General features: G+C 48.4%; 1 non-coding gene across 1 annotated transcript; it reads left to right on the forward strand.

The window, feature by feature from the left end:
• Positions 1-8,922: 8,922 nt before the first annotated feature.
• Positions 8,923-8,997, forward strand: Trnat-ugu (transfer RNA threonine (anticodon UGU)). Its single transcript has one exon. It is a non-coding gene; the product is annotated as a tRNA-Thr (tRNA).
• The last annotated feature ends 851 nt before the right edge of the window (positions 8,998-9,848 follow it).

The following is a 9,848-nucleotide window of genomic DNA, read 5'->3' on the forward strand; positions in this document are numbered from 1 at the left end:
GTACACAGGGATGTGACTGTTTGTTCTCTTAGTTTTCTATTTCCACGTGTAGCTGAGTTACCTGATACAGTAGATGCTGAATCACATCCTGAGATAGCATCTGTTTAGACATTTTGCTCACTTACTACCACCAAAAATGCATGGTTTACCCAAAATAATAAGGAAGAAGAAATGATAGGAAAAACAACCACACAGGACCATGAAAACTAAAGCTCTATCAGAGACGGATGTGGGTGGTGCAGAAGAAGGCAGCTCATGAATACAAGAAATCCTTTCTTACTGTTTATTTACATTTGTTCCCTCTTTGATGCTGCTGGCATTGATCCTTTGTGACCAAGGAAAATGAACTGATACAACATCTCCCAGAGTGTTGTCCTCCCATCCTGGCCCCAACAGCAGTAGTGCAGACCAAGCAACACCACTGCTGCTACTGTACCAAGGGATATCTCACATTACTGGCCCATCTTGGCAGATGCAGAGATGGCTGGACCCCAGCATTGAAGTGTCTTGAACAGGGGCCAATGACCTGGGTACAATAGTTGCCATACGGTAATGGGTCAGTGACTGGGCACTTGCGATGAGACAGGACTGTTATAGCAAGAACAAACATGATTTATGGAACTTAGTTCTTTATAGATCCAATGTAAGATACAATGAACAACAGGCTGCACATAGCATGGAACACATTGAATGGAAAACAGTAATTCAGGTTACAGACTAAACTGAGCACTCATTTGCGATTGCTTAAATAATACTGTTTCTTTGGTGACTCAGCATGAACATGCAATCCCTGAAATCAAGTGCATTCTGAGTGAAAGTATATCACTCCTCCATTCTAGGGGTGGGAAAATGACATATGCATGAAAACAATAGACACAGGAAAAATTCATGATACAAAAAAATGCACTGTTACCGAAAAATGCATTGGTACCATAAAAAAAAGCACTGATCTCACAAGGCTTTGAGGTTACTAGTCATGGAAAACACTGATGATGGCGCTGATGTCTGTTTCATTGTCCATCAATGGCAGCTGCTACAGTATGTGGTGGGCAGGCACTGGCAAGCAGGGGCAGAAGTGATGACGGGCCGGTTTGGCATAACATCCATCTGTAGCCAACATGAGATGCTGACCTGGCTGAAGAGTAGCCAGACATGGAGCAGATGGGAGCTTAAATTTATTCAAAGCAAATGTTCAGTCTCAAACTGGAGACCAGAAAAAAGGCACATTTTTATGCAAAACTTCATGCAGGGGCTGAGCAACAGTGGATGCATCTGGTAAAAACTTATGGTAGTACACGCCTTTACCTAGAAATGCCTGCAGTTCCTTAATGGGGGTCAGCCACAGCAAAGCCACAATCCCATCAACATGGTGACACTATGGCTTGACCTCCGAGTGAGAAACCTGAAAACCTAGTGTAGTAACCACAACCCCCGAAATTGGTGCATAGGGGCGGAAATGCCCCGGACGATGCCGAGGCGGGCAGAATGAGGGCATGGCTTGTGAGACGTCCGGAGGGACCACTGGGGGAGGGGAGGGGAGGGCAGACTGTCTGCGGCATCCATCAAGGTGTCACTAGAGGGCAGGGGATCAGTGGGCGTCCCTATACCCCGGCGAGGTGGAAGGGGTGTCTGCAGAGCCGGTGAGGAGATGGAGGTTGAAGGGAAGGGCTCCATCTCGAGGGACGTGTTCGCACCAGGAAGCAGGGAAGGCGGTGGGGGAGGAATCAAGGCAAGGGCCTGAGGGCGGAGTTGGTTATGGTGGCGATGCTCGAGCCCTCTGTGTGTCTGTACGGTCATCACTCGCCACCCATGAGCCGCTGTCACCGTAGCGGGCGTCCATGCAGATGTGCTGCCATAGGAGCGGGCCCACACGGCCATGCCCAGGGTGTAGTGCTGGGAGGAGCGAGAGTGGGGCCCAGAAGGGAATGGTGTCAGAAGGTGGAGGAGGGTCTGAGGTTGTCGCCGTGAAGGAGTTCGGCAGGAGTATGACCGGCCACCGGTGTAGTGTGGTAGGTGCTTAGAAACAAGGTGAGGACCGAGGTGGTGGCCGACGGCTCCACTGATTTCATCAGCTGCTGTTTGAAAGTGTGGACCAGGCGTTCCACCCTGCCATTGGATGATGGATGGAAGGGGGGAGAGCGAATGTGTTTGATACCTTTAGCGGAGCAGAAGGTCTGGAACGAGGACGCTGTGAATTGGGACCCCATTATCTGTGACCAATGTCTGAGGAACGCCTGCAATGGCCAACACCTGGGCCAAGGCAGTGAGGGTGGCGTCAGTGGTGGTGGTGGACGCCATGCGAACCACATATGGGTATTTGGAATAGGCATCAATGATGAGGAGCCACATAGAGCCTAAGAACGGGCCTGCAAAATCGAGATGGATCCTGTCCCAGGGTTGGCTGGGTGTTGGCCAGGGCTCGAAAGATTGTGGAGGACTAGCCTGATGACGCGCACACACTGTGCAACCATGGATGAGGTGCTCAATGTCTCCATCGATCCCTGGCGAATAGACATGTTATCGAGCCAACGCCTTCATGCGAGACATCCCCAGTGTCCGCGGTGTAATAAGTGCAGGACGCGGTGGCGTAAGTCCAGAGGGATAATCACCCGATGGGCGTCTGAGTCCGTGGACAACAGGACGACGTCCTCCATCACCGAAAGTCTGTGTGAGATGTGACACCACGGGCTGAAGTCAGTTTTCAAACGTCGGGTAAGGTAGGGAGGCCAACCACGGGGCACATAGTGGAGGACTTGCTGCAGAATGGGGTCCCTGCACGTGGAAGCGGCGATTTGCGTGGCTGTCAGAGGAAATCCATCGAGAAGGATGGAACTGTCGCCGTAGGCGACCAACCTCTGAGAGGGTGGGAACAATTCTGGAGGCCCGAGACGTGCATACGTTGTCAGATTGACCAAAGAAACTGTGGCCCCCGTATCGACCTGGAAACGGACGTCCTCGTTAAAGATGCGTAGGGTGAGGAATAACTTTTGAGCCAATGTGTCGGTCCGAGGGGCGACTGCGTGTAAAGCATGGACAGCCTCCTGTTGGCCCGCAGGGGCGTGACAGGGGCGGGTCAAACGGCTACGACAGACAGATTGAAGGTGGCCCTCTTTCTCACAGAGCGAACAGGTCTTCCGGCGATGGGGATAGTCAGCTGGAGTGTGGGCCGAGAAGCACTGGGGGCATGATGGGAGGGGGCCACGCGGCCGACGTCAAGGGGCGACCGGCAGTTCGGACAACATAGAGACGTCAGACAGCGAGGAATCTCGACGGCGGTGCCCTCTGGAGACTGCGCCCCGTCGACGGCGATATGGAGTGGAGCGGGAAGTGGACTCGACCGCTGCCACCTGGGGCCGCGCCATGAGACGTTCGTTCGCCGCTTGAGCAATTTCGAAGGAATGGGCAATACGCAGAATGTCTTCCAACGAGGGGTTGTCCAACTTTAACGCCGCAGTGCGGACCTCCGGATCGGGCGCCAGTTGAACGACCACATCCTGAATTAACGAATCTGCATATGACGCCTTGCACTGCTGATTGGTGCACGTGAAGTTGCATTTGCGGCTGAGGCCTTGCAAATCCGTCACCCAGGAACGGCAGGACTGACCCGGCTGCTTGTGGTATTGATGGAATTCCAAGCGAGACGCAACCACGTGGTATTGCTGGGAATAATAGTTAGTTAGCAACACACAGATCTCGTGAAAGGAGAGAGCCATGGGGTCGACCAACGGTGCCAACTTGCGGAGCAATAAAAGTGTCCAGTGAGGCCCAAGACAAGAACAACGACCGCTGCAGAGAGTCATCCGACACCTGAAAGGCCGTGAAATGTTGCTTCAGACGATGCAGGTACGTTTCCCAATCCTCTTTTGCGTCGTTGAACGGTGGGAACGACGGCGGACGTGGGAACGTATCTGAAAGCGGGGCACCTGGGGAAAGAGGTGGGAGGTAATCCCGCTTATTGACCCTGTCTGAGAGCAACTGCAGTGAGGTCTGTAAGACCTCCAACTGCTGCTGTTGCTCTAAGAGAGTGAGCAATTTCTCTTCCATACTCCTACGTTCCGTTTATCTCATCGCCAAATGTAGTAACCACGACCAACAGCGGGAATGCCTTGGGCCACAGATCGGAGCCGCCAGGTGGGGAAGCCACCGGCGGTGGAGCACGCACCACCGGGTAAACACAGGACGAGTCAGACGACAGACCAACGACAACTGACAACAACCGACCGTGAGCGACACAACAAGGAAGAGATAAATAACGGAGGCTTGTGGAAACCACAACACCAAACACCAAACGTAAATCCACTCGGAACCAGAACCAGGCAAATGTCAACAACGAGCAACGACCAGAACGCAGTACCGCCGAAATAGAAACGAAATCCAGAGCAAGTACCAGACTGGCTGGACTAGGTTTTTCTTTTTTCTTTTTTTTCTTTTTTTCTTTTCTTTTTTTTTTTTTAATTGTGATTTTATTCCCCTGCCCCATATGGGCAGGGGAGGGCTGTCGGCGGCACAATCCGCCGCTCTTCAGCCGAGAGACACGACAACTAAAACAAGAATAAAATGATACATACATAAGGAAATAAAAAAGGGGAGCATAAAACAGAGTAAGGGGAGAAAATGGAGGTAAAAAGACATGGACATGTAGACGTTCATGGAGGACAGTTAAAAAAAAGTCACCAGAAAGTTAAAAAACACAGTTGGCGATTCTTGAAACACAGAAAAGACACTGAATGCGAATGCACAGGTTAAAAGTTAGCCACAGTATTAAAAACACTCCGAAACAACACACTTAAAACCCACTTCGAGCACACACGACGAAGAGTAAAACTACCAGGTGGGACCTGCCGAGGGAAAGGTCAGACAGGATGGAAAAGGAGGGGAGAGCACGGGGCAGCTGAGGAAGCGGCGGGATGAAGAGAGGAGGGGCAACCGTGGGTTCACGAAGAGGCAGGAGACACGTGGGGCGGGAGAGGAAAAGGGAAGACAGGGCAGGAGGGAGCGCAGAGACACTGAAAGGAGGCACAAGAGATGGAGGGGAAGTAGGAGGGGAAAGCCACTCAGGAGGAGGGAGGGGGAGGAGAGGGAGCCCTGAGGAGGAGGCAGGAAGAGGGGGTTAGAGTTGGTAGGAAGGGTAGATGTCAGGGCGAAGCTCATCATCCGGGAGGGGTAGATGGTGGAAGTTGTGTTGGGAAAGGAGATGAGAGTGTGGAGATGGAGAGAGGGAGGGACACAACGGTAAAGGCGCGGCAACTGGTTGGGAGTGGAGAGGAGGGAGACACCAGGGGGTGAGGGGGATCGAGGCGGCGGACAATATATAGTGTGCGGATGTGTTCAAGGAAAAGGAGAAGGTGGGGGAAGGGGATGAGGTCGTAGAGGATGCGCGTGGGGGACGGAAGGCGGATGCGGAAGGCGAGGCGGAGTGCATGGCGTTCGAGAATTTGGAGGGCTTTATAGAACCGGGGAGGAGCGGAAATCCAAGCGATGCTGGCATAACAAAGGATGGGGCGGATCATGGATTTGTAGGTGTGAAGGATGGTGGAAGGATGCAGATCCCACGTCCGGCCGGACAGGAGTTTCAGGAGGCGGAGGCAGTTGTGAGCTTTGTTTTGGATGGTAAGTAGATGGGGAGTCCAGGTGAGGTGCTGGACTAGGGCAGAGCGGGTCCCTATATACGAAACCGGAGGGAGCGGCTATTGGCCGTTGTCTGCACGTGGCTTAGCGGTGGCGCCCCCACTGTGCGATAGCCGCTGCGCAGAATAGCTGCCGCAGAGGCGGAGCCCTCTATGGGCTGACCACGTCCATTTGTTCTGCCGCGTGTTCAACTTCTGCGGCGGAAGGTACTAGACCTAGATACTCAATTGATGGCTGGAAAAATTGAGATTTGCTGAGGCTGCACTTGCCATCCGCAAACTACAAAACAGAAAACAATTATTGGAGATTGCTAAGACGGTCACAATACACTAAGAGACTAAACTTCACGAATAAAATATAGTCATATAAAATATTCCACCAGACACTAAAGTTGGAACACTAAACATGTCTGTAGCATGCACTGAACAAAACTATCCACACTGAATTAATACGACAGCAGGGTGGGCTTTATATAGCCGTGGCATTGTAATGTCTCGAATTATCGAGGCAATGTGAGGAGGAGGGTTTCAGGCACTTCTGCTCCAGTCCTTTTGATGTCGCCACAGCAGCAGGGCTGGCCTGCTGGCGCCAGACTTTACCTGAAGCTTCACGCACCAGGACAAATTCTAAGTGTGCCCACAGCACCGTAACACTATCACGATTCACACCACTCGTTTTCAGTTAACCTGCTTACTACCATAATAATTATTTGTTTTAACTCATTACTGTATGTATTTTAAAAGGTAACTATCATCAAACAAGGAAAATAAAAAATTTCAACATAATTTTGTGATTTTACCAAGCATAATATAACTAATAATTTTATTAAATTATTGGAGGGGGGGGGGGGGGCTCATTCCTGCCAAAGGAATTTTTGAGGGGGCTCAGGCCCCCTCACGCCCCACGGAGTTGGCACCTGTGGATGCATGTATGGTGAAAACCAGGAAAGAAAGAGAGCCCTAGATAGGTTTGCATCTCCCATGAAAGAAACCTGGAAATGTTGGCATAGCCATGTCTTGTAGGAGTCCCAATCTTCAGCCGATTCTTCATATGCCACAGAGGGCAATGGTTGCACTGTCTGAAAAGTAACCTGCCGCAAACATGCAGATGCTACTTGATTGAGAGTGGTGGTGAGAGCCTACCATTGTTCTACATCTACATCCATACTCCACAAGCCACCTGACGGTGTGTGGTGGAGGGTACCTTGAGTACCTCTATCGGTTCTCCCTTCTAATCCAGTCTCGTATAGTTCGTGGAAAGAAGGATTGTTGGTATGCCTCTGTGTGGGCTCTAATCTCTCTGATTTTATCCTCATGGTCTCTTCGCGAGATATACGTAGGAGGGAGCAATATACTGCTTGACTCCTCGGTGAAGGTATGTTCTCAAAACTACAACAAAAGCCTGTACTGAGCTACTGAGCATCTCTCCTGCAGAGTCTTCCACTTGAGTTTATCTATCATCTCCGTAATGCTTTTTCAATTACTAAATGATCCTGTAACAAAGAACGCTGCTCTCTGTTGGATCTTCTCTGTCTCTTCTATCAATCCTATCTGGTATGGATCCCACACTGGTGAGCAGTATTCAATCAGTGGGTGAACAAGTGTACTGTAACCTACTTCCTTTATTTTCAGATTGCATTTCCTTAGGATTCTTCCAATGAATCTCAGTCTGGCATCTGCTTTATGATCATTCCATTTTAAATGACTCCTAATGCATACTCCCAGATAATTTATGGAATTAACTACTTCCAGTTGCTGACCTGCTATATTGTAGCTAAATGATAAGGGATCTTTCTTTCTATGTATTCACAGCACATTACATATGTCTACATTGAGATTCAATTGCCATTCCCTGCACCATGCGTCAATTCGCTGCAGATCCTTCTGCATTTCAGTACAATTTTCCATTGTCACAACCTCTCGATATACCACAGCATCAACCGCAAAAAGTCTCAGTGAACTTCCGATGTTATCCACAAGGTCATTTATGTATACTGTGAATAGTAACGGTCCTACGACACTCCCCTGTGGCACACCTGAAATCACTCTTACTTCGGAAGACTTCTCTCCATTGACAATAAAATGTTGCATTCTGTAATCTAGGAACTCTTCAATCCAATCACATAACTGGTCTGATAGTCCATATGATCTTACTTTGTTCATTAAATGACTGTGGGTAACTGTTCTGCTAAAGCTTGCTACTGGGCAATGAAATGTTGGAGTATTTCTTCCATTGAGTCATTTGTCTGCTGACTTAGCCCTGACAATAACACACAGAGAAAATGTAACCCTTACTTGTCACCAAGTTTGTTACAGCAAGAACAAACACAATTTATGGAACATAATACTTTGTAGATCCACGTAAGACACAGTGAAGTACAGGCTGCTCGTAGTACTGAACGCATTGAATAGACTACAGTAATACAGGTTACAGAATAGGCTGAGCATTCATTTACGATTGCTCAAATAATACTGTTTCTTTGGCTGCTTACGTGAGTGCACCAGGAGGTTGACCCAGGTGGCCTCTATAAGCAGGCCTGTGAACTGTATGCATCCATGATCTCTGAAATTGTGCGCATCCTAAGTGAAAGTACATCAAGGACTGCAGCTGTGTTCTTCTTATTATATAATAAAATGCAAGATGAGAAACATATTCATTAATTATATTTTTTTTAACTATATATGATGGTAGTGTGTGTCCTGAAAGAACAATTACCGTCAATGACCATGCAGCTTTGCTAAAAATCAAATGATAATTAAATGGACACCCTAGCTGCAAGCAGGCGTTGATACACTTCGTTGGGGACATGTTGAAAATGTGTGCCCCGACCGGGACTCGAACCCGGGATCTCCTGCTTACATGGCAGACGCTCTATCCATCTGAGCCACCGCGCAGGAGATCCCGGGTTCGAGTCCTGGTCGGGGCACACATTTTCAACATGTCCCCAATGAAGTGTATCAACGCCTGCTTGCAGCTAGGGTGTCCATTTAATTATCATTTGATTTCTAGCAAAGCTGCATGGTCATTGACGGTAATTGTTCTTTCAGGACAGACACTACCGTCATATATAGTTAAAAAAAATATAGGTTTCCGGCCTTTGACCTTCTTGTGCGAACGCACACGCTATGCCCGAACTCGTACGGGACTTGGTAGATTAATCTGCCACGAGTAATGAGTATGATGGGCAAACATCTATTAGGCGCACTACGAATGTAGTGTTGTGGACATGTTGGGAATGTGGATCTCACGGGGAGCATGCAAGGGATAAGTCCCTGCAGACACACTATCCTCTGTGCCCGCGGTGGCTCAGATGGATAGAGCATCTGCCATGTAAGCAGGAGATCCCGGGTTCGAGTCCCGGTCGGGGCACACATTTTCAACATGTCCCCAATGAAGTGTATCAACACCTGCTTGCAGCTAGGGTGTCCATTTAATTATCATTTCATTAATTATATGATGAGATTTTACTGTATCTCATGCAGTAGAGAGAGTGTACTGATAATTATTAATTATCAGTTTCTATGAGATAATTAGTAACTGAATAAGTGTTTGGCTGGGAACTGATGAAACTATACTGTTTAATGCTTTGAGTGGGTCATTATTGTGGGGTACTACTTGTATGCCCCAACAAAGTGATACCAGTGCAATGAAAATTTCTTTTAACATTCCAGAATGAGATTTTTTTTTCTCATTCTGGAAACATCCCCCAGGCTGTGGCTAAGCCATGTCTCCGCAGTATCCTTTCTTTCAGGAGTGCTGGTTCTGCAAGGTTTGCAGGAGAGCTTCTGTAAAGTTTGGAAGGTAGGAGACGAGATACTGGCAGAAGTAAAGCTGTGAGGACCGGGCGTGAGTCGTGCTTCGGTAGCTCAGATGGTAGAGCACTTGCCCGCGAAAGGCAAAGGTCCCGAGTTCAAGTCTCGGTCGGGCACACAGTTTTAATCTGCCAGGAAGTTTCTTTTAACATTGATTAATTAAAAAGTGATTTAGCTCATATAATGTAAGGATATTTTATCATTCTTTAATTAAATTGTGATTAATATGCGATTTTTCTCATACATGTTTACCTCAGTAACACAATGACAGCTTTTCTTTACATGCGTACAAAGTACACTGTTCGCCCGCTCATGTTATGAAAATGAGCACACCCACTCCAGGGTTTTTAAGACATTCAAAACATTGTCATTAAATGTAATACAGTATGAAAATTTTGGAAAGCAAAA

The sequence above is a fragment of the Schistocerca nitens genome, chromosome 2 (assembly GCF_023898315.1).
Source record: "Schistocerca nitens isolate TAMUIC-IGC-003100 chromosome 2, iqSchNite1.1, whole genome shotgun sequence".
NCBI lineage: Eukaryota > Metazoa > Arthropoda > Insecta > Orthoptera > Acrididae > Schistocerca > Schistocerca nitens.